Below are 24,817 nucleotides of genomic sequence, written 5' to 3' on the forward strand. Positions count from 1 at the left end.
GAAAAGTAACAGTAATGTAATGACATTACTTTCGGCCACCTGTAATTTCTAATGTAATTTAATTACTTTTTAGAAGTAATTTTGCCATCTCTGAAGTAAATGTTTTTGTTGTTGTTGTTCGGTCATCCTGTATCACTGCATTCAAGTTTTTCCCAAACGCGGGCCAAGAGCCGTCCATTTGCTCTTCGTCCCGACTTGAAAATCTTTGGTATGGAGGGTCATTGTAATGTCTTGAGCAATGCTTGCAACTGTTTTAGGATGCAAGCGTTCGCGAGCCGCCTGCGACAACGCCGGCGGCATACGATGACGTGGTGAAGTTGCGCTTTCCGCCCGACGCCAGTGCTAGCGCGCCGCCCGCCACGCAAGGATGCTTCGTCACGTCTGTGCCGACAGCCTTCGCTCGCAGACGATGCTTCAGCTGCGGGGCCTCTGGGAAGTACGCTCGGAGTACCCTTTCAGGCCGTTTTACGCAGTTGCCTGCGTGGAAGCGTCGCCTAAATTGTCGGCCATACGTTCCTCGATGGGTGTGCGAGTTGGGCGGATATGTGTAGCAGTGACAGAGACGAGCGTCGGGCCGTTCCCTACATGTGGACTAAACGGCGACTGACATCCGTCGGTGGCGTTGTATTGGCTGCCCTCTGAGCTGCGTTGACGAAATCTTCCCAGCTGTTTGGGGCCTTCTGAAGGGGACATGTGGTCGGGTTTACCGTTTCCAAACCAGATGTTGGTGGGCGATCTGGCCACAACAAAAATATTCCGCCTCGGGGGCTGAGTGCGCGTAAGGACTGTTTGTGCGTGCGTGGAGGAGACTGCAGGTGAGCAGCACCTTAGAGGATATGTTCTGTGACTTTTGCGTTGGCTAGTGATGATGGCGACACAAGGGGGTTTCTGCGGATGTTGCGTACGAGCCGCCTGCTGGCTCGAAGGATGGATCAGCAGGGAACCAGGGCTGCCGGTAAGCTTACCATTTAAATTGGCATTTTTCCTTGAGTGGAAACAGTGCATCACCCGCTCATGGGAGTGAGCGAGCAGGTTTATTGCGACGAGCTTCGGGCGCTGATGGTTGGGCGGCCGCCCGTGGGGGGCCTCCTCTACGGGAAATCGACAATGGCCACGATAGCTGCAGCAAACGCGTGAGGGAGAAAGCAAGAGTTTTGTGGCTGCACACTATGCACCTTGTTGCGCTGCCTTTCGTGTTCCGTGACTGCGTTTGTGAATTACCCCAACCTAGATCACTGAATAGCAGTGTCAGTACATAGGAAGTTTTAAACCGAAGCTTTCTTTATTTACTGAGAAACTCTATGAGTACCAGTGAACCGTTCTTTCGCGGTGTGCGGGACAATAAACTCCCAACGCGGCCGAGGAGGCGGGAGAAGGGGGGGGGGGGGGCGGAGGGTTTCGCTCACGGAGCACATGTACAGTCAAACCCGTTTATAGCGAATTGCAATATGCAGCGCGATTAGTTCGATATATCCAATAGTTTGATATAGCCGAACCCGCCTATAACGAACTTATCGTTACAAGTTCGCAATCCGCGGGAGCCCCCCTCCCCCTCCCGAACTCCACCATCCCCGCATGCAGACACGAACACAGTTAAGTAGCCGTTACAATACCCAAAAAAATCCGTTTATTGCAAGTAATAAAGCTACTTTCCTCCTGAACTGCCTACTTTGCGAAAAAAAGCGGTGATTTTTGTTTTCCCTTTCGTTTTGGCGGCTTCAACTAGCATAGCATTCTCTACACGAAACATTATTTGCACCAGTTCCAGTCCGCGTCCTCCAAAATCCTCCAAGCATTGGCGGAGCCCATTGACTGCCGAAAGCGCTTCATTATAAGCGTCGGACGACTTTCACTCGCGACATCATCGGGAATGTGGGGGAGCTCAGTTCACCGATGTTGCTGTCTTGGTCCGGACTCGCTGACTGCGCGAATTCCGTCGAGAGTCCCGCGCGCCGGAAACAGGTACGGAAAGTGTCGGGCGTCATGTAGCCCCGTGCGAGGGGCAATGTATAAGTCGCAACTCTTGCTCCGTAGTGGCGGTCAATCAACATCTCAATCGCCGCTCCGAGACCATGCATTTCGGCGTCCATTCTAGGCACGCAGAGTTCGATATATCCGATGTGAATTTCGTTATAAGGAATACGTTTCCCATGTATTTTCGTAACTGAATTATTTTTGTTCGATATATAGCATAATTCGCTCTATCCGGGTTCGTTATAGCCGGGTTTGACTGTAGATGGCGCGGCGAATTTACCCAGCGTTCCCCGCACGGAACGCTGATCGCCAGAGAGCGCGTCGGCGGTACGGCTTGGTCATCTGCTTTATTGACGGTTGTTTTGGGCCTGTTTTGGCTCAGCTTCGCGTCCATTGCGCGCTTCCTCGCACGGATTGATCGACTTGTTCGACAGCACCTCCTGGGTAACCCGCACCCGACGGAATTAAGTGGTCGTACGGCAAATAAACGTTAAGTATTGGTTTGCAGGGCGGGAAAACAGAATGTACAAACCACATACAGAGATCTGGCGGCTAGATAAACGCCACCTTTTGCGCACTGCTTGCCACGAATGGGATTCCATTTTCTAAATTGGTGAATACCCACCCGGTTGTTTTAACAGGTATTACAAAAGGCGAAAGGAGCAACAGGTTCTGATAAATAGCGATTATAAAATTTCTCTCAGCTTTCTCGCGATTCTCAAACTGACTAAACTAACTAGTTTAATCGAAAAAAAAATGGGAATCACTAAGCTCACATGCCGAATTGTTTCGGTGTCCGCGCTTGTGTCGCGCGGTGGTGTAGCACCGAGCCAGCACATCAGGATGTCTAGGTTCCGCAGTCTCACCCTTCGAAAGACGCTCCTCTCCATTTTCTGTCTGTCGACCCACGGCCGGACAACGGTGACGGGGTCCGCCGCTCTAGCCCGGCCGTGGCCGACGCTGCTGCTGCGTTCAGGACTCCGCCCCCGCGAATTCCAGGAAACTGCTGGCAGAATCTCTGGTTTCACTCTTTGTAGAACCACGTGTGTGAATTTAAGTGACGTCGCATGGGCAATTGTTGCGGGTGTTGTTTAAAGCTTTAAATATTGCTTTCCAACCACTTTCATTAGTTTCATAGCGTGGATTGGAGCCAATTTTTTTTGTAATGGCAGGTGCGCCGTCTGCATATATATATATATATATATATATATATATATATATATATATATATATATATATAAGATAAACGGTTAGGCTAGTGAAGGTTAAATAGTAAAAAGGGGCGCAATAAAATCATAACAAGTTTACTTCGAAAACATAACTTTACATCGACGTTTCGGACGGGGTCCGTCCTTTATCAAGAGTCCCACTACCTCCAGAATATCGCACCAAACCCGTATTCTTGAGGTCGCGGGTTCGGATCCCACCTGGCGGGCATTTTTTCTCCACTTTCTTTCTTTCCAAATTCTATTCTTTATCTGTTTCAATGACCTACCACATCCTCCCCTTTGCTTTCCGAGGTTTTCTTGACTGCCAACCCTTATTTCTGTCTGTGATAAGTCAGTTTAATAATGATAATAATTAATAATTATTAATATTCATTATGAATAATAATTAATTGTTTATTTATTTATTATTAATTATTATAATAAATAATAATAATAATTATTATTATAATAGTCATTAATAATTAATAATGACCACTGATGTTAAGTCAGTGGTCATTATTAATTCTCTAGATCGCAGATCTGTGATATATATATATATATATATATATATATATATATATATATATATATATATATATATATATCACAGATCTGCGATCTAGAGAATTAATAATGACCACTGACTTAAAATTCATGAAACCGAATAATAAGCATGCAGGACGTTTTTACCTCCTCCCAAAAGCCCACAAAGTCCCCGTAGAATTATTGTTCACTGCCGACATTCCTGGCAGACCCATAGTTTCGAATAACAATACCCCAACCGAAGCATTATCTCTGTTTCTGAACCATTACCTATCGTGAAACTGCTAGCGATAACGGCGCTGACGTGGGGGCCTTGTGAAGTTGGTCTTTCAGTGCAACCTCATTGCGCCAGGTGAAGCGCTTGCTGAGCGGCGCGCAGAGGCCTCGTCACTGGTGCCCAGACAGCCCGTGGCTTCGCGTGCCTCCGGTTTGCGGCTGCTCCTGTCTTAGCAGCACCGCTTCGAGAACGCGAGCGGCCCTGCACGAGGGCTTCTGACGACGATAGTACTTCTTGCGATACTTTAACCCGATTATTTCGCTCTGTCTGTCTGTGCAAGGGAGCGCAAGTGGTGAGAGTGAATGGTGAGCGCGAAAGATTTTTTTTATTTTTTAGTCAATGCGAGTGAGTGGCGTCCAGTTTTGCCGGGGTGAGCCAGCAACTGCCTTTCTTCCCTCATGCCAGCGGAGGGGACTCACCAAGGGCCGGTCATTTCCCCCGTGCTATTCAACCGCATCCTCTTGGAACTGCCTAAACGACTGTTAATCTGATGTTGAATAGGAATTTTCAACTGGAGGTGCGACTAGGTTTTTGCCTTCACATTGTTAGAGAGTTCTAAGCTTCTCCCGCAGTTTTATCTTTTTTCTTACCTAACGTTTCAGAAATTCAACTTTCTCGCAAACGTTGACCCTTTCCTCGCTCTTCGTGCGAGCATAGTATATTCATGCCGACTTCGGTAAGGACACGGAACGACGAAGCCTTGCCGTCGCGTTCGGTTTCCGCCGCGTGGCCCTGTTTCCGGCAGCGATGATCAGGGCTGCCGCACCGTGCGCGGCAAAAGTTGGCCGTGGCAGCGGCGCGATATCTGATTACCGCCCCCGCGACACGGGCGCGCGCCGCTCAATCAGGTTGCGCCCCGAACTCCTTCGGCTGCCGGCCCCGGGCGACGGATACCCTGATGAGCCGTGGCACGACCGAGGAGCGTCTGCCGCACACAATAGTCCGCCTCTGCGGCGGAAGAAATCTGTCATTCAGCGGCGCGGTCATCGGCTTTGGCAGGATCACTTTGTGTAATTGCGCCCGCCCCTGCCCGTCCTTTCCCCCGCGCTGCAGACGCCATGCGGCGAAGCCCCTCCGGCGCCGAGGCAAGATTTCAGCCACGGGGATTGCACCGGCGGCCACCTCCGCCAGCGTGCAGCGCGCAACGGAGCTGCTGTCGCATGTTTCGGCGGATTTGTGACGAGCAGGACGGTGGCGCCACAAGGTGGCCACCCACGCAGGTCGTGGTCGGCTGCACGGGCCCGGCAATCATCGCTGAGTGCGCCTGAGCCACGCTTTGCTTTTGAGGCCGAAAGCCCCGGTCGCGCAGGCCTTTCTACGAATGTCTCGAACACGCTTGGCATTCGACACGCAAGCCCTGCCAGAGCGTTCTTAAGCTTTCGTGGTGCCCACAGGAGATTAAATGGCTTTCATATGCGATTGAAGAGTTACGAGGAAAACGTTACAAGCTACAACAGTTCATGTTTTCATTTCGTGAGACATCTCTAGTAATTTTATGAGCGCAGAACGGCACGCCTAATTTGTGACAAGTATTACAATGTGCTTGTCTAGATTATGAATTGTACGCACATTTAAGTTGTTGGGTGATTAACAAGATTAGTTTGTACGTGGGGCTAAAAGTAGCCCACGATATAAGTGAAAAGAAAAGGAGAGTGAACAGGCGTTTATCAATAATAAGTATACATGCAGCCGGTAATGATGTGCGCTGTGCTTCTCCAAACCCATGATGTCCCCATGCAGGCCATGAAAAAAGAAACGAAACTAAACTAGGCAGAATAAGAACATAACAAGGCCAATTGGTTGCTCACGAATTAATTACGGAACGAAACCATCGTTCTTGCTTAGAAGGCCTGCGATGGGGCGTGGAACAACGGAATGTTTATGAGCCAGCAAAAGAGGAACTTTTCTCAGAGCAAACAAGATTCATACACGAGCAACAAAATGTTGGCGTCTATCTGAAAGACACCTTTCGAGACATGGACCATTCGACGGCACACGGCTGTTTCGGTACAGGGCGGATTCAGTACAAAAACGAATTCGGTCGAGCATTTTAGGTAGCAATATGTGCGCGCGTGTTTTTGACGTGGGACTTGCAAGCACGCAAATCGTACCTATCTATTACAAATTGTCTTCCTCGTAATTCTGCGTTATTTTGGCCATTGAAAGGTTGTGCAGCCTTCCCAATTAATGTCTACTTGCGTAACAATAGCCAGAATATGTAGCTTTCAGATAATAGTATTGTTCATTATTTCACTTTTTTAAAATACATATTACCACCCCTATTTTATGTAAGAAACGGAGAGAGAGGATTCCCATGTTTTCTTCACTCATTTATCTAAATCATCGATTACCATTTTTTTTTCCAGAAATCAGCGGCCGCAGTAACTTTTCTTTGTCACTTCCCAGAACCTGCGGTAACAGCTGCGGAATTGAGAGCCACCGCGGGGGCGAAGGAGTGTGCGTTGCTTTCCCCTGATAACGCAATGCACATAATGCATTATTAGCGGAGCGTTGCTGTATACACCGCCGCACGCTTCCACCCCGCACTTATCACTAACGATTAATCACCAATTTTTTTCATGAGAATGAAAGGCAATAAGATTATATTTTACAGCAAAGCCATATATATATATTGCTAATTTGTCGTGTACTAGCCCGTCAGCAGAATCTGTCAGTGAAATACGTTTTGCAAGAAACCCAACTTCCTCGCGACTGCTCTCGGTAGTGCTAAATCAAACGTAGACACACATTTGTGGACGCCCAGTTTGTGCTACTAAAGGACGTTTCAGTGTCCACACGTCGGTATGAACGCCCACGCGATGCTCCTCGATCGCCCGACTTAGCTTGAGAACCATGAGAATCTCTACCGCAGCTGACAGAATAGAACTAGCCGAGCTCTCGAAGTTAATCAATAGGCGTAAGACAGCTGTCATACGGAAGTATAATATGGGCAGGATCGAATACGCTGTAAAGAACGGAGGTAGCCTGAAAGCAGTGAAGAGGCGTCTTGGCGTGGGGAAAAATCAGATGTATGCACTTAAGGATAAGCAAGGCAATGTCATCACAAATAGGGATAAAATAGTCACAGTGGCCGAGGAGTTCTATAGGGCCCTGTACAGTGGCCGGGACATCCAGGATAATGCCGAACGAGACAGTAGTTCAGAGGAGATAGACATCCCACCAGTAACGACCGAAGAAGTAAGGAAGGCTTTGAAAGAAATGAAAGGGGGCAAAGCACCTTGTGAGGATCAGATAACAGCAGACCTCTTGAAGGATGGCAGAGAAATTGTACTTGAAAAACTGGCAAACCTGTATACGCAATGCCTAATGACCGCAATGGTACCGGAATCTTGGAAGAACGCGAACATCATCCTAATCCATAAGAAAGGCGACATGAAGAACTTGAAAAATGACAGGCCGATCAGCTTACTGTCAGTCGTCTACAAGGTATTTACCAAGGTAATCGCTAACAGAATCTCTGCAACCTTAGATCTCAGTCAACCTAAAGAACAAGCAGGGTTCCGTAAAGGTTATTCAACAATGGACCATATTCACACGATCAATCAGGTGATAGAGAAGTGCGCTGAGTATACTGAACCCCTATATATAGCCTTCATAGATTATGAGAAAGCATTTGACTCGGTCGAAACCCTAGCAGTCATTCAGGCATTACGGAACCAGGGGGTAGATGAGCATTATGTAAGAATACTAGAGGATATCTACAATGGGTCTACAGCTACCATCATCCTCCATAGGGAGAGCAGTAAAATACCTATAAGGAAGGGTGTCAGACAAGGAGACACAATCTCTCCAATGTTATTCACAGCATGCTTACAAGAAGTATCCAGAACGTTGGATTGGGAACAGGTGGGAGTAAGGGTTAATGGAGAATACCTCAGTAACCTCAGATTTGCTGATGACGTTGCCTTGCTAAATAACTCGGGGGACGAATTACAAAGCATGCTTTCCGCACTGGGCGAACAGAGTAGAACCGTGGGCCTGAAAATTAATATGCAGAAAACTGAAGTAATGTCCAATAACCTCGGGACAGCACAGCAGTTTGAGATAGGTGGCGAGGCAGTGGAAGTGGTAAGCGAATATATCTACTTAGGCCAAGTTGTGACCCCAGATCCCAACCATGAGGCAGAGATAATTAGAAGGATCAGAATGGGGTGGGGTGCATATGGCCGACATTCTCAGATAATGAATAGCAGCCTACCATTGTCGCTGAAGAAGAAAGTGTATGACAGCTGCATCTTACCAGTACTCACCTACGGGGCAGAAACTTGGAGGCTCACTAAGAGGGTTCAACTTAAATTGAGAACGACTCAGCGGGCAATTGAGCGGAAAATGATAGGTGTAACATTAAGGGACAAGAAGAGAGCGGAGTGGGTCAGGGAGCAAACTGGCGTTAAAGACATATTAGTAGAAATTAAGAAGAAGAAATGGACGTGGGCAGGGCATGTAATGCGAAGGCAAGATAACCGCTGGTCATTAAGTGTAACAGACTGGATCGATAGAGAAGGCAAGCGTTGCAGGGGACGGCCGAAAGTTAGATGGGCAGATGAGATCAAGAAGTTTGCGGGGATAAATTGGTCACAGTTGGCACAGGACCGAGGTAATTGGAGAATAATGGGAGAGGCCTTTGCCCTGCAGTGGGCGTAGATAGGCTGGTGATGATGATGATGATGATGATGATGATGACCTCAGTGGTGACCGTAGCTTAGCTCAGTGACCTGGATGTGTGAACCAGACTGCTGGGGCAGCGATCACCATCCTATTCATCTCGACTTTTCTCCCGGTCGTAGGGATCGCCTTCGAAGACTGTGTCGGGTGGTAGACTGGGACGCCTATCGATCGGCGTCAGCTACGATGGTCTCCAGCCCCTTACCTGACCCGTGTCCCAGGCTCCGTGTGGCTTTGGATGCAGCGACCCGCACTACCTGGGTGGAGGAATCCCAGCCGGCTCCAGACCTGCAACTCTGCCGTCTGTGGGCCGCCCGCCGCCAAGCTGAACTTGCTTCAGTGAGGAACCCAACGTCAATCGACGCTCGGCTGAAGCTTCAATGCCTCACAGCAGCAGCACGCCGACATGAACGACGACTGACGCGCGGCCGCTGGCTAGACTGGTGTGCTTCGCTTGGCCCTTCGTCGTCGAATTCTTCAGTCTGGCAAACATTTAGAGCAATGGAACGCGGTCAACGTCCTCCAGATCCAGCGGCTAGTGCACTACTAGCATCTGGGCAAGATCCATCCACTTTCGCCTATACGCCTCGAGCGCGGCCTGTAGGGGCGCCACTGAAATCCCCCTAGCGGCCCGTTCCGAAAGCAGCCGCGGGAGTCCGCGTCCCGCTCCTCACTGTCGCCGCTGCTTTTGCGGCACGTTCACGGCCGAGATTTGCCGTTTGCGGGCATTTGAAATCCATGTTTATGTGGAGCAGTCACTCCGTCCGCAAATGGGGTGTGTTTACGAGAGTGTAAATGTTTCTGACGCGATCTTAGTGTGGTGTATTCGGCCTGTATAAGCGCCAGCTGTGTGTCACAGGCCAGCGTCGCGGAATCGGCGTATGATGAAGCCCATTGTAGTTACATTGCCCAGAATTTACTAGCAGTGTCTCCGTAATCACCGGTTCCTCAGATGTTCATGCTACGGCTATACATTACGATGTAAATCAGTTTTGTGCGCGTATACATAATCAGCGGAGCACTCATACCTGACAGCCCGCCAGTTACGTTTGCCAATAATATACCTCAGATATTGACCACTACCATTTACAAGCCAGTCTGTGTTAATTTCGGGAATATTCAACTAAAGCACGATGGACAATGCATAATTGTACTCGGGGATCAGCACACGACAGAGTCGTCTTGTCGTGAGGTGAGCGCCTGAAAACATTCGTCTGCTACATATAGAGCAGCGCGGAGACGGGCTTAGAATATAATCCGCGTCCGCGACTAAATGCTTCTTCGAAATATCGTAATATGGCATACAGAATAAAGTAGAAACTGAAATCAGAGGGCCTTATCACATACCACACTCTTCCGTACGACACCTGTAATCGCTTGTTGAACTGCCTACCCTGTATACTTCCAAAAATGCGTCCGCCGTATGATCAGCTGTTCGTTGAAGTCGACAAACAAAAGGAAAGTGAACGCTAGATTTGTGTGTGTGATTACTAAAACGTCCATTGCTTGATTCCGCTCCGCGTTTGTACACTGCAGCGTCCCCCTCCCCTACCCCCCCCCCCCCTCCTCCCCACCGATGTCTCGCGAAATAGCAGTGCATTTCGCGTATAGTTGGTCTGGTGAACCCTACCTCGCTAATTTTCGACGAACGTCTTTAGCATGTCAGAAGCTGCACTGTTCTTTTTTTTTTTTTTCCATTTCCGTTAGAGCTATTATGTTTCTTCCGCACTTGCACAGCATTTATTTTTCCTTGGTTTCATTAACTTGCCTTCGTTATTGCTATAAGGCGTGTGTGGGCAAATATTTAACGACGCACAGGCTTGGAATATACTTAACATTTTCGCATGGTTTATATTATTATAAAAGGCATAAGTTATTGTCCGGGATTGGGTAAGCACATCTCCGAAACATATTTTTCTGCGATGTACATATTCGAAACGAATCCGCATTCGTTGTCCACGCTGCAAAATGAAGCCAACCTCTTACTGTGCCAGTATCAGGTCTAAGCGAGGTGACAGCAGAATTCATTTGGGCTTGACGTATTTGGAGGTGACAGTGGTGATATGCTGCTACCGTCGCCGACGCCCGGAAGAGCGGTGACGAGGCGCGCAGAACCGCGTCCCCGGGTAGCTCTTGCAGGCGATCGCGTACTCTACGAAGACGCAGCTGCTTTTTAAGGGACCTAAACGTACTCTTTGCTTATAGACGTCACCATAACAAGTTTTTTAGGGCGCGGAAAGGCGAAAAGAAGCAAAACAGAACCAAAACACTGCACGAGCCCAGATCAGCCACGCAGCGCAAATCCTGTCAACGCCGCGGAGAAGCGGCGTCAGGCGGCGCAGCGATCGCGAAGCTCGAGGCGTATACAGCCGCCAGTAGCTTCTTTCCCGCTTTAGACTCCCCGTCAGCTCCCTTTACTGTGCAAAACTGTTTGCCGAATGGATCCGGTTCGTTGCCTACAAGTTGAGACATAGCAGGGATTGAAGCTCCTTTCTGGCGGAACTCTTGGCATACATCGACCATGCCAAGCCCAGAACAGCACCGGGACCGGATGGCGTTCCCTACGAGCTGTTCAAGAACACTGAAGGTACCACTCTCAATGTATTACTTGAGGCTATAAACACAGCTTGGACTACAGCCATCATTCCGGATTCGTGGTGCCACGAGGAAATTGTTGCAATTCCGAAGCAAAGCAAGACCCCAGATCAAATTTCCAACCTTCGGCCAATATCTCTTACATCGACGATATGCAAGCTGATGGAGTGCATGCTATCGGCACGCCTTTCGTGGTGGCTGGAGCGGTATTCGTGGTACCACCCTGGTCAAATTGGATTCAGGCCACAATTGGGTGTTGAAGACGGCTTCCAGTATTTCTCCTCTATGGTCCTTATAGGAGGTCGCTCTCGTCGGATTCGAACGGTCCTGGCGATGGATATCAAGAAAGCATACGACAACGTCAGCCGCGAAAGCTATTGTTGCGATCCTTGAGTGGCTCAAACTTCCAAGTTAGTGAACGCGTTTTTAAGGAACCGCACCTTCTCTGTTCGCTTAGCCGGAAAAGCTACAGGCCATTTCACCTCGTATTGGGGGAGGGAGGGGGGGGGGGGGGGCGTTCCACAGGGCTCAGTGTTGGCGCCAATATTATTTAATATCGCCTTGCTCCCCTTAGCCTGGCAGTTGGCGGGAATTCCGGACGCAAAGTACATAATGTACGCCGATGACATTACTGTATGCTCTGTGCACTCTGACATCGCTGTACAAGAAAGAGCACTACAAACGGCGTTAAACACAACCAACTCCTGGTGCGCCAAGACAGGGCTTCAACTTTCAAAAGAAAAAAACGGCATATATGTCAGTGGCTAACAACAACAGGCGCCGCCGACTTGGGAACCGGCCTGTCCGGTTGTTTATTGATCAGCAACCACTACAAGAAGTTTTTAGTCTATGGGTGCTTGGTCTCGACGTTGCCTCGTCAGGATCTGCGGCTCCATGGGTGAAGAGGGCAAAGGAGAGTGCTGCATGCACAATCTACCTGATACGCCGAATAGCCACGAAGGCTGGCGGGTCGCGAACTAGAATTGCTCGCCTCCTTGTGCAGTCTGTTTTACAACCCCGACTCGTGTATCAGGACCAATTCCACCATCTCACGATGAGGGACTGGGATCGCCTGGAAGCCATCAACCGAGATGCCATGCGGGCTGTTACTGGTCTGCCCCGAATGACCCCGGTACCAACTCTGCAGGCCGAGGCCCAGCTCAACACTATCGATGAGCTGGTACATCAACGCCATTCTGCCCGCTCCTGTAAGCTCTCTAACATCGGTGCAGCTGCTGCACTAGCCCGTTACATGGGCTTTGTTGTAGCAGATACAACCGTGAAAGAGTCGAACCTCCCTCCATGGCAGCGAGTACAGCTGACAGAAAATAAACCCATCGGTCGTCTCCGTCGCGCAGTCCCTCGCAAGGCCACGCCACAGGTCTCTGGTCTTTATTGTACAGACACCGACGCAGTCGTTGCATATGTAGCTGCCAGCGCTAAAACTGGCACGGTACACACCGCACTGGTTTGTCCCCAGCTACCGGAGGTTGACCAAACCTGTTCATATGCCGCCAATCCACTGCCACCCGTATATCTTACTGAATTAGCTGCAATACATGATGGACTGGTCTCATTACTACCTTTTGTCAGGGCGGGGCCGTACGCCCGACTAATCATCCGGACTGACTCAACGCAAGCCATACATGACATTCGTCGCGTGGCACAATCGACATCCTTCTCAGATGCCATTCATCGCTTGGCAAGAAGCACGGTGCTGCGGATACGCATCGAATGGGTGCCCCGTTCATCTGTGCCTGGCAATACGGAGGCAGACTCAGCTAGCCACCCGAGTACCGTCAGGCGGCCACTACTACCTTTCCCCGAAGACGCTCGCGGGCACCTGGAATGCAAAAAGGAAAATTTTCGGCGCACCACACGAGCACTCATACCACCGTGTGGTTCAAACCTCCCTGGCGACTTAACTTGCCGAGAGGAGGTTGCGCTGCGGAGACTGCGCACTGGGGTGGTCCTTACGCCATCCGTGACTGCCTCCTGGCCATCGCAATACCGCGGCCCATACGGATCCATCTGTTCATTGGGGACGGAATGTGCAGCACCTGCTCTGGGCTTGCCCGGGATTGCATCAAGTTCGCCTGCGGCACCTTCGTGCAACCGGTCTCCACCCTGGCCGCCCTCCTGACCTGCAACGCTGGGTGCATGGACCGTGTCACCGACAACTCCTGAACTTCATACACGAAACCAACTTGTTCATATTTCTGTAAGCGCCTATATCTATTATGTCGGAGGGCAAACTTTCGAATAAAAAAAACGTAGACACCGCGGGAAAAAATTATGGTCCAATAACACGACTCTATTGTTATGACGAGATTAATTTGCTTCTCATAACTAGTTATAAGCTTATAATAAAGATGAAAACGGCCCGCCTGATGTGAATAGATGAATTTCAACGGGAGGGGAGGGAGCATAGTTGCAGAATACTGTTGTAACTATTGTTTTATAGAAGTTATCTCGAGACAAAATAAATGGCATTTGATGGTTATAAAAATTCCGCAACATTTGCGAGCTTTCTGTACCAGTCGCAATTTCAAAAGAGATAACATGAAGCCGCCGCTCCTAAGCCGTACCTCAATTGCAATGGACAAACGCATGTTTCTCTTCTAGGATAAAACTGCTGGCCTTCCAAGTTTAATGTATGTAATGAACTAGAAATCTCACCAAAATTTGAAATTATACTGAATCGCAAGCTTATTGAAGGAGGAGGAGGAGAAAAGCGAAAGGAAAGGCCGAGAGGTTATCCAGGCTTAGAGCCCGGATTGCTACTCGGCACTGGGGAAGGGGTGTTCAGGGGATAAAAGAGATGGCAGGCGAAAAAGGGGGGATAGGAGCGGGGTCGCGCACACACTTTAGACCGGCAATGTCTCGGCTGATGCAGCTGCCCGGACAGGCCATGACAGTGAAAGGACCATCTTGCTTCCGCTTGCAAGGACTGATGCCGCTAGGCTGCTTCGTCAGTTCGCGCGGAGGACCTCCATTACTCAATGGAATACACCGGACTTTGTGCACCCGCGCCTCCACAACCAGGACCCTCTACTCCAGCGTCGTCTTCCGTGTGGGCTGACTCGATCACAGTCTACTTTACTTTGTAGGCTGTGGTTGGGAGTGGCCTTCACGAAAGCAAGCTTATTGAAAATACTGATTACGGGCAGCTGGAGGTGACATTGGTCTCAGATAAGAGAAGAAGGCCGATCAAATTATGACAAGTGCAATTCTCAGCCGAACGCTGAAAATCGCAAGTGAGCATTCCTTGCAAAAAATATGTCTGTACGTATGGGGCAGAAAACACTGCAGATAGCTTTGAATATTATTCCAGGGCCTTTTCATCATTTACTTTATAGATGCAGTAGACCCACCGGAGTCCCTCCTGACGGCGGTGATGCTGGGGCGGAAGCGTGCGGCGGTGTATTCAGTAGGTGCCTCCCGCAACGCTCCGCTAATAATGCATTATGTGCATTGCGTTATCAGGGGAAAGCAACGCACACTCCTTCGCCCCCGCGGTGGCTCTCAATTCCGCAGCTGTTACCGCAGGTTCTGGGAAGTGACAAAGAAAAGTTACTGCGGCCGCTGATTTCTGGAAAAAAAAATGGTAATCGATGATTTAGATAAATGAGTGAAGAAAACATGGGAATCCTCTCTCTCCGTTTCTTACATAAAATAGGGGTGGTAATATGTATTTTAAAAAAGTGAAATAATGAACAATACTATTATCTGAAAGCTACATATTCTGGCTATTGTTACGCAAGTAGACATTAATTGGGAAGGCTGCACAACCTTTCAATGGCCAAAATAACGCAGAATTACGAGGAAGACAATTTGTAATAGATAGGTACGATTTGCGTGCTTGCAAGTCCCACGTCAAAAACACGCGCGCACATATTGCTACCTAAAATGCTCGACCGAATTCGTTTTTGTACTGAATCCGCCCTGTACCGAAACAGCCGTGTGCCGCCGAAAGGTCCTGTACCGAAAGGCCCTAGACCCCTATATATAAGGCAGAGGAAGCTTCCAGCACTGCTGAGTTCTGAACCGTGGCGTGGTCTTCATTCGTCTGCATTAAAGGGCGGCGTCGGCGTTAGCCGTGACGCGAATCACGCTCATGCTTATAAGTAAACGCACGTATGCGTAGTTCATTGTTGCTCACTTTGCCGCACCATGTCCGGGCGGGATTGCTTAGAGTCGCCTGATTAGTTTGCAATCCTTTGATAAATGACGCTGTCCGCGCACGCAGAAAGAAAGCAGCTTAATTCGTGCGGCTTTTATGGTAATGTACTCCGAAAAATGAACCCTATTAAGCAAACCATTCACTGAGTTCATTAATCACTCCAATCGCTTTGATTTGGCGCCTATGGCGGCGCAACCGCAAGTGATTCGGTTCGGACGACAGGGCGATAATGAATTGCGACCCCGTAGCGTTAAGCCACGCGCGGCAGCGCAGTTAACAATGCGGCGATAAGAAACGTTAAGAACGCCGAGCTCCGTACTGCGGCGACGCGACCTTTAGAAAAGAAGTTGAGGGAAGTTCTGGCCCCGGGGGCACCAAGCCGTAATTTCGTAAGCACAGCTTTGACTTGGCTTTGGCTATGAAGTAAATAGTACCATCCATTCGCGCTTTCATGCATTATGTATTTGGAGCGAGCCGTCTTGCATTTTGTCGAAGCGCTGAGGAACAGGGGCGGGGATTATGAACCACGAAAGACAGGTGCTCTATTGGTTGGGCTTCATGAAAATGTGACGTCACAAGCCACGTGATAGCCAACCAAGGGTCGTTCTTACGGGCGACAAGTTTCGTGTACTGAGCCTCAGCTTTTTTACGCATTTTGTTTTCAGAATTTGAACTCAGTTTTGTGAGTTGTGCTTTCGCCGTGCAGCACAGCAAAGAGTCTGAAGGTGGAGTTCGGTTCTGGCCGACGAAGAAGCACTGACAACTACTGCACAGCGGCTACACTGGCCGGTTTTTGTTTGCTCTCAGTGCGCACGAGAAATACTTGCAGCGTCCCCAATTCCATGTGAGTTAGTGAAGCCTCGTCTATGAACTACGGCCACTATATTTGGCTGCAAGTTAAGAACGGCAATAGCGCACGTAGTCAGTCACTCCGCCGAATTGACGGACCCGGATGCGTATTTCCGAACGCTTCGCTGCCAGCGCCACACGTGGCATGCATCTTCGTGCGATGCGGAGCGTTAATTCGACGTGGTCATAGGCTGCGCCCCGAATCTATCACCGTTATTAACAGAAAGAAACCGAAGAATTGAGTTTGGAAAAAAATTGCATTGAAAAATTAAAAGGTAGACCCGCTGAGGCTCGAAACGAGGCCGTCAGCGCCCGTATAAGGAGTATTCACACGACGTCACCGCAGCGCAAACGTATGCTGGCAACCGGGGTCGTGCAAGCGGCGGCCATAATGGTGGCGGTGATAAAACTTGCTTGGGCGAACTGGGAGGCGGTGTTGTTATCGTGCACGGAGTTGACAGTGATCAGACCAGTGGTGGTCGTTTATTGTGTTTAAACACTTGTGCTTCAATTTGGGTGCAGGCGCTTAAAAGTGCCATGAAGAAAAAGCAGCGGTGCTGGTGGCGTCGATCCGTCGCGGCTCGAAACCTCGAAAACCGACGCTGTGCTTCTGCCTACACTGGAAGGCTCGTACATTGAATATTACCTCGTTCACATGATTCGTTCATTGACGCGTCAACCCTTTAAAGCCGTTAAGTCACTAGGTGACCACAACCGTTGGACTAGTGGCTGATCATTCAGCGGACACAGCTGAAGCAAGTTGGCGGCGGCGTCATTGTGCGCGGAAAGGTAAGCCCTTTTCACAACGTTTTAAAAAGACCTTGCCCGCATCACTTTGGATTAGCGGCAGTGACTGTGTTTATAATTTCGTACGACAGAAACACTGGTGCTGGAAGCTAGCGATCGCAATTGCAGCAACTCTAAAGCTCGCGAGACTGCGCAAGGACGGGACGAGGCAAGGAAGCGAGAAACGGCGCGCTAGTCTTGTCTCGTTTGTTTCGATACGTTTTGGCTCTGTTTCATACGTTATGTTATGCTGATAAGCTCACACTCGGGCGGTCTCCAGCTAGCGGCTAAAAATGCTGTAATGAGCGCTATCGCGAAATCGGTGTTCGTACGCCGCGTTTCAAGCTCGGCAGATCTCGGCAGCGATTGAGCGCAGCAATGAAACGGGAACGCTCGCAACTCAGTCCCCGACAGGGCAATGCTTTTCGTAGACAATTGCAACCACGTTGCGAAAAAACTGCATGGAGAGGGCAGCCAGGTAATTCAGCTGTTTCAGCTGATTTACTTATTAGCTCCCCTAGTTTTTGTTGAGCACCTCGTAAGCCTTATTTTGCTCATACTTAACTTTTCCTCATTCACTCACGGATGCTTATGCCCTTCTGTTTCAGTTCAGCAGTCTATGTCATAACGATTGACTGCAGTAACCTTTACACAAGCTTTGTTGTTGATGGCTACAAGTAGTGTTGACATTTGTTTGCACTGTGCCCAATGCAACACCCTTTAACCACGATGTTTACATTCGCAGGAGAACAACTCCTAGGCCCTGTCGACAGAGCCACTGGAGCCATGGCTGCTGCTTAACGGATGTAGAGGCTCAATGTGTCCGACTCACCTCAATGCTTATTCTTTGTCGACGTCTGTGTGGAACGATGTATCAATTAGTAGTTACTTAGTGGAAGCACCGTGCTGTGAGCATATTGCTTATGATTTCTTTTTTTTAAGGAGGCAGTCGCAGCGTTTCTCCTGGAGTTGCCGCTGGGGAGGTTAAAATCAAAGTTGTACAGGGGGGATTAAAAGAAATACGAACAACGGAGCACATAGCCTCCGACGCATGCCGCACCGTCTGGCTGCACTGACAGTAAACTGCGCGCATACGTAGTTATTTCAGAGCGTTTGAGAGTGTTGCCTACTGCTAGGGGAAATGCTTGATAAAGAAGCGACGCCGGTGATTCATTTTGAGGCGTCTTTTTACGCTCTGTCGCCACTGAGCACACTGTTATCTACTACACTGGGGAGCCAAGCGCGCAGCAGGCTGATTGCAGCTAGCATGATGCCCTTCAACGATCATCCTGCTCAGTGGCGACGCAGCGTGAAAAGGCTCCTCCAATGAGCGACCGGCTCCGCTTTTGGATCAAGCATTCCCAAAAAACTCCCACCTCCCCTCGCGGGAACCCCTGTGTAGATGCGACGCATAGGCGGAGCGGCGAAGGGAACGCGTTTTATAGCGCTCATAACGTTGAGGGGACTGCGTAAGCTGGTCCCAGTCGATGACGACGTTGGCGTACTTGTAAAGCGGCGTGGACTCTAGGTGTTTGAGCCAAGCGTGGATGTTGCTTCGCCGGAGAACGGCACACCGGTTATATGCGCAGCGCGCCCGAAGGAGAGGAAACCGCGGAAGAGAGAGTACTGCACATGCGCCGGCCCCAGCGCGTCTGCCGCGGCTATGACGCAACGTGCCGCGGCTATGACGCAACGCAATCCAACACAATCCACTTTAATCCAATCCAAATCCAATCCAACCGAATCCAAGCCAAGCCAATCCAATCCAATCCAATCAAATCAAATACAATCCAATGCCCCTCGCGAGAGAGTGTTCGTTATCGGAGAGGAGAGGGGGTGAGCGGCGGAGAGCGGCGGAGAGCGCAGCTCGCGCGGCGAGGAGAATGGCAGAGGGGTGGACAACGCCGACAACAACGACGACGACGCCGGAGGGACAAGGCGAGTGAATCAGATGCTCTGCATCTAATAATGTAGGCTACAGTTTCAAACGCTCTCAAAGAGGAGCGCATGCGCGCAGTTTACTGACTTTGCAGCCAGATGGTGCAGCATGCGTCGGAGGTTGTGCGCTCCGTTGTTCGCATTTCTTTTACTCCCCCCTGTACCCCAAATGTGTCTGGTCTTTCTTTGTTCACTATCATCGCTTAATGTTTGCAAATGTGGGTATGCAAGTGTTCATTTCGTTTTTAATCTCAATTGCCATCTTGTTTTGCACACTGAAGCAGCCCGTTCAGGGTGTCTTTTTACTTGCGTAAAATTTGATTGTTTGATTATTTATAAGAACCACTTAGCCACGAATGGTCTATGATAAAGGGGAGACGTTTATTACATACGTGAACTACTATGTACAGAAGAGCAAATGTATGCACACATCTCAGAGAGACGAGGTTGTCAGTCTCTGATTCTTAAAGCAGTCGAGCTCATGTTACATTTGAACCACCCATAACTGCCAATAATACGCTATCACCTGGTGGCAAGCTGTCGAGTATGCTGTACTCTGTCACCTTCCTGTTGCTTGTCCTGCCTCTCCAGCCTTCACAAACAAGAGTCTTGACTCGCTCTCGGGCAATCACAAATAGAAACGCGGCAGTATGGTGATTCTTGTAGCTAGACCACGTTTTTGCACTAAAGATGGCCTGTCAATAAGCACTTCGAAACCCATGCTACAACTGCCACCAAAGTTCCAAATGCTTGTATGAAGCACGTGGGCACGGTTTGCCCTAGGTATCCTTGTTCTGGTCCTTTTGCAATGTAAGCAGGTGCACATACACATTGAGCCCCCAGCGTTCCACAATCCTTGTCCGAGTCGCTTGACTGACCTGCAGAAAAGGGGAGAGGCTGTGTAAATAGTGGCATAGTTGCACGTCTTGTCCTCAAATGAAACTACAAGCTAAACCATTTTGTTTTGAACGTCCTGTTATGTGTGTACATCTTTCACAATCATTGTAGTTCTGACCCTTCAAACAAAAGGGCAGCCAGTAAGAAAAAAAGAAACATGAAAACTTCGCTGCAATAAATTACGACCTTTAGCTGTGTCACCGATGCCAACGCATCCATTCACACTGCCATTGTTTGGACGATTTGTGCTGGGAGGTTGCAGTACTGAGCTAGGGCCTGCAACTTCATGGTGCATCTTTTTTTCGGCTCTCATGGACCGTCATTTATGCCTGCAACAATTGTACGAGAATTCCTCACCCTGCATCTTATGCAGTGGCAATGAAAATATCCATGGCACAACAGCACACATTTCCATGCACATGAACATAACAGGGCAGCATTCAGAACAAGGAAGGAAGGAAGGAAGAATGTAGAAGAAAGGCAGGAAAGTTAACCTGGCTAGAGCCTAGTTTGCTATCCTGCACGTGGGAAAGGGGAAATGGGCAAAAAAGAGAGAGGAAAAAAAGAGGAAAAGTTGGACCAGACACGCATGCCCAGCACTGAGGCACTGACAGTGATTGACACTGGGGGCTCTCAGTCTATAGCCTAGTGTTCAAGTTCGTCGCCCGTAGAAAACGTTATAGTTCCTTAGTCGCCTTCTGAGCGGATGACTGAGAAGGCCAGTGGCACAGAATCTTCTCCTCCGAAAATGGCCGCCGAGAGTCCAGGTTCGTCAGTGCTGATGACCGCTTCTTCCTTGCAGGCGAGTAGCGTGGGCACTCGCATAAAACGTGGCGTATCGTCTCCGATGTGCCGCACGTTTCGCACTCCGCCCTTGCTGCCATTCCTATTAAGTACGAGTAAGCATTTGTGAATGCCACCCCCAACCAGAGACGGCAAAGAAGAATTGCGTCAGACCATGGGAGGCCTAGTGGAAGGGGACGTTGCAGGTGCGGGTCAAAGGCACCAATGCGTGCACATGTGAAATCTTCTGGAGACCATTGGGAGATAGCTGTTTTCCGGGCAAGAATGCGGAGGGCCCTAGCTGCGTCCGTCCTGGGATGAGTACAGTTGTCGCTGTTTGATGCGCCAGCCGGGAGGCAGCGCCCGCACTTTCGTTGCCGACAATGCCGCAGTGGCTAGGAAGCCACTGTAGGGTGACATCATGACCCGCCTGGGCAGCTCGGTCGTACACCATTCTTATTTCTGTCAGGAGCTGTTCGTGAGGTCCCCGGCACAGCGCTGACTGGAGTGACTGAAGCGCAGGCTTCGAATCACAGAAGATAGCCCATCTGCGGCACGAACTTTGCTCGATGGTGTGAAGAGCGCTACGGATGGCCGTAAGTTCTGTAGCCGTGGATGTTGTAAGATTGGCTATCTTGAATTTGACGTACATGCACGAGACATACAGTGACCGAACCCATGTATACAGTGATGGCTCGGTAACATCGTCGGGTTCTGCCGGAGCTGTTGTTATACCACGACTGTCACTGTGCAGCAGCTAGAACATAATGCCTCACAGTGTAATTAGGGCACAACATCGCCTTTCTGCTGTCAGTACTGCTGTTGCAAATAAACTGGTGGATCTAATAAAACACAAGGAAGAAGATCCACCTCACTATGTACTGCACTTGTCTCATAACCACTAGGCAGACAATCAGGACACCATGTGTCCAACTTGTGCTGCAAAGTGTGAGCAAATACCCCAATCGAAGCAACTTTGACGTAGCTTAGGTTCAGTCTTAGAGCCGTGTTGAATAGGTGTCATCGATCAGGTAGTTTCCACGCAAAATGCAAGTAGACGCTAAATTGTTGGAGGCGATAAGAGGAAACAATCAGGAGATCGAGGGGTCTTATGTAATCAGCGCCGAGCCGTACGGTACGGAGCATAACAGCGTACGTTTCAAGCTTTTTCATAGAACATTCAAGCTGCCATCGCTTCGCACTTTCCCCGCGAAAAGCCCGGGTGATAAGGCAGGTGATTACGGTCAGGGGGGCGCGTACTGTCAGATGAATTTGCGGTTGATTACACAACTGCGAGCACCTAAGCTCGACTGCGCATTGTTTGTGCGCGTCATGGGCAGTGACGACTATGCGGAGGCACTTTCTACCCTTCTGACACGCAAATCAAACCTATTTGCGCGCACACGCAACATTAGGACCAGACGGAATCGTTCATTTCATTTTTCTGTTGTTTTCGGGCCCAGCGAGATCGCGCTTGAGAAGCAAAGTGAGAAGTTCGGTACAGTGCCAGCGCGCTCGCTCGGCACGCACAAAAACAGCGCATGCACATGCGGAGCTGTAAATATACTTACCAGAAACCAAATGATCGCAGTAAACTTTGGTGTATCTTGTCTGTTGATGCCACCGCCGTTGACAGGACGAAACCACCCCTAGTGCACCCGGCGCGACGCTTTGGCGGCATCTCTTTCGTCTTGTGCACAGCGTCAGGCGCCAAAAGGAAGCTCACCAGCTGATCGTTTTCACATCCACCTCTTGTTCGCATCCACGAGTTGCGGCAGTGTACGCAGTACTGAAGTACTATTAACCGCCACCCACAGGCTGCTAACCAACGAGCACATTAGAAAACTGCCGCCAACATTATGGCGGATCGCCGATTCTCCCTTCCCATAAGGCCTTCGGCAGCGCGGATGGGCCGCCGGTGAATACTCCTTATAACAGCTCCTTGCTTCAGTTCTCTTGGACGTATTTAAGACCGCCTATGATCATAATATCTTGCCGCCAACCTTTTATTCAGGACACACCGTGCTAATCCCCAAAACTGCGGATGCCGAAAAACTCAGGTCTGTAGAGGGTTATCGACCAATCTCCCTCTGCAACGTTGACTATAAAATATTTGCAAAAACCTTATCTAGGCGCCTTCAATTTGTAATCACTAGTTTAGTGGGGTCCCACCAAACTCGCGGTATTCGGGCATGCAGGAGTTTTCACACAAGTATTCGTATTGCCCGTTCCGTCTTGGAGTGCGTATCGGTGGACCAGGTGACCCTAATGCAAACTGACCTTGCAAAACCGTTTGATCGGGTTCTCACGATTTCATATTCGCACTTCTGGCAGCAGGAAACTTAGGCGACGTATTGCATAAGGGCATCAAGCTTATAATCAGTGCACATACACAGCTTATCGTAAATCGTTTTCTGTCTAAGCCGATTGCGATCAAGTCGTCTGTTAGACAAGGCTGCCCCTTTCACCCTTGCTGTGCGCATTGTCCCTGCAGCCTCTTTGTCTCAGCATTCAGCAGAGTCAAGGAGGGAAAGGTTTTCGCTCACATTCGTGCAAAGTTAAGGTGCTTGCTTATGCTGATGATATAGCGTGTATTTGCGCTGACAACAGGATTGTCCAGGCAGCTCTAAGCAGTTGTCTGGAGCGGATGTTAACATAGAAAAAACTGACGGACTTTGGTTCGGACAATTGGGAACGAAACCATTCAGATTCGCAGGTATTATTTGGGATAGCGCCCCACTTCAGCACCTCGGCGTGCTTCGCATCAAATACGGAACACAGGGCCTCCTTGGTCGTCAGCACTCACGCAGGTCAAGCGCGCATCGCAGGCATGGAATGGGCGAGACGTCACTGTGTTTGCCCGTGCAAGAGTGTGCAGTGTCTTCCTTGCTACAAAAACTCCTTTATGTGCTTCAAGTGCTTTCGCTTCAAGATGAACCAGGCTGCTTCCCCCTTCTGCACTCTTTGTGTCGTGCGCGAGGACTTGAACCACGTATTATGCGAATGTACGCGGTATAGAGCAGGCAGGACATCCCTTTTAGCGTCCTTGGGCCTTCGCCTTCTAGAGAACTAACCCTAAGTGACGTGTTAGGCCCTTGGTCTAACTTTATACGAGCATCTCGAGTGACAAAAGCTCTATTGTCTGTTCTGCGAAGCACAGGACTGGATCAGACTCTCTAAACAGGACTCTGTTAATGAGCGAATCATCTTCATCATAGTCATCATCATCAATTTCTGTTTTTTTTTCACATACATCTGGTGTAGCAAGCGAGGCGCCTTGGCCAGGCTAACCAAACAAGTATCAATAAAGACTATTATCTCTCTTTCTCTAAGTGTGCGCGATCAAAAGTTCAGGCTCTACATAGAGTTTTTGCTAAATTTGTGTGGGGTTCTCAATGGGAACCTAAGCGCAGGGACATCTTGTAGGCTCGGGGTGTTGGGCTCATGCATTTGTTTGTGCACCAACTTACTTCTCGTTTTTAAAGACGATAGTTTTTCTTGGGCTACTTAAACCCAGAAATTTCGGTCTGTCTGTCTGTCTGTGACTCGATTCAGCCAGCCGACCAAAGTGATCTGTGCAATAGTCTTATATACTCACAGCCAAATCTAAACGTCTAAGTCCGGTTTATATGTTCATACTTGTCAACATTGTTGCACAAGAACAAGACATTACGCAAATATAAGGCAGAAAATTAATACACCAGACATATTTACACTGTTCCTTTATACAAAAATTCATACATGCTTGATTTTTGCGAAATGATATACTACATCCACTGAAGAAAAAGAAATCACACTGTCGCCTGCTGTCGCCCGCACCACTATAGCTCCTGGCGGAATTTTAAAAAATCAAGTGGCAACAGTTATGAAAGGTTCCACTAGATAGGTTCCACCTTCTGCTTCGAACGCACGTGGAGTATAGGGCAACGCTGTCCTATAAACGTTCAAGTAGGGCGCCTCGATTCACGCGCGTCTCCGCCGTACGGCAGCGCTGGCATGAAGGCACCCGGCCTGGAGCAGTGGAATGCGGTAAATTTAAATTGACTTAAGCAAACCTTTAGGGCGTTTACCTTTGGAGGAGCGCGACGCAAAAGGAAC

The 24,817-nt window shown here is 49.3% G+C and overlaps 1 protein-coding gene across 1 annotated transcript in view; it reads left to right on the forward strand.

Moving 5' to 3' along the window:
• Positions 1-510: 510 nt before the first annotated feature.
• LOC144152612 (E3 ubiquitin-protein ligase SHPRH) overlaps positions 511-24,817 on the forward strand; it is a 1,006,539-nt gene continuing 982,232 nt past the window's right edge. The window contains exon 1 of the mRNA XM_077683944.1: positions 511-955. The gene's annotated coding sequence lies outside the window, so the exon portion shown is untranslated. The remainder of the gene's footprint in view (positions 956-24,817) is intronic.

The sequence above is a fragment of the Haemaphysalis longicornis genome, unplaced genomic scaffold, assembly GCF_048455015.1.
Source record: "Haemaphysalis longicornis isolate Haplotype H1 unplaced genomic scaffold, Haemaphysalis longicornis Haplotype H1 scaffold_9, whole genome shotgun sequence".
NCBI classification, from domain to species: domain Eukaryota; kingdom Metazoa; phylum Arthropoda; class Arachnida; order Ixodida; family Ixodidae; genus Haemaphysalis; species Haemaphysalis longicornis.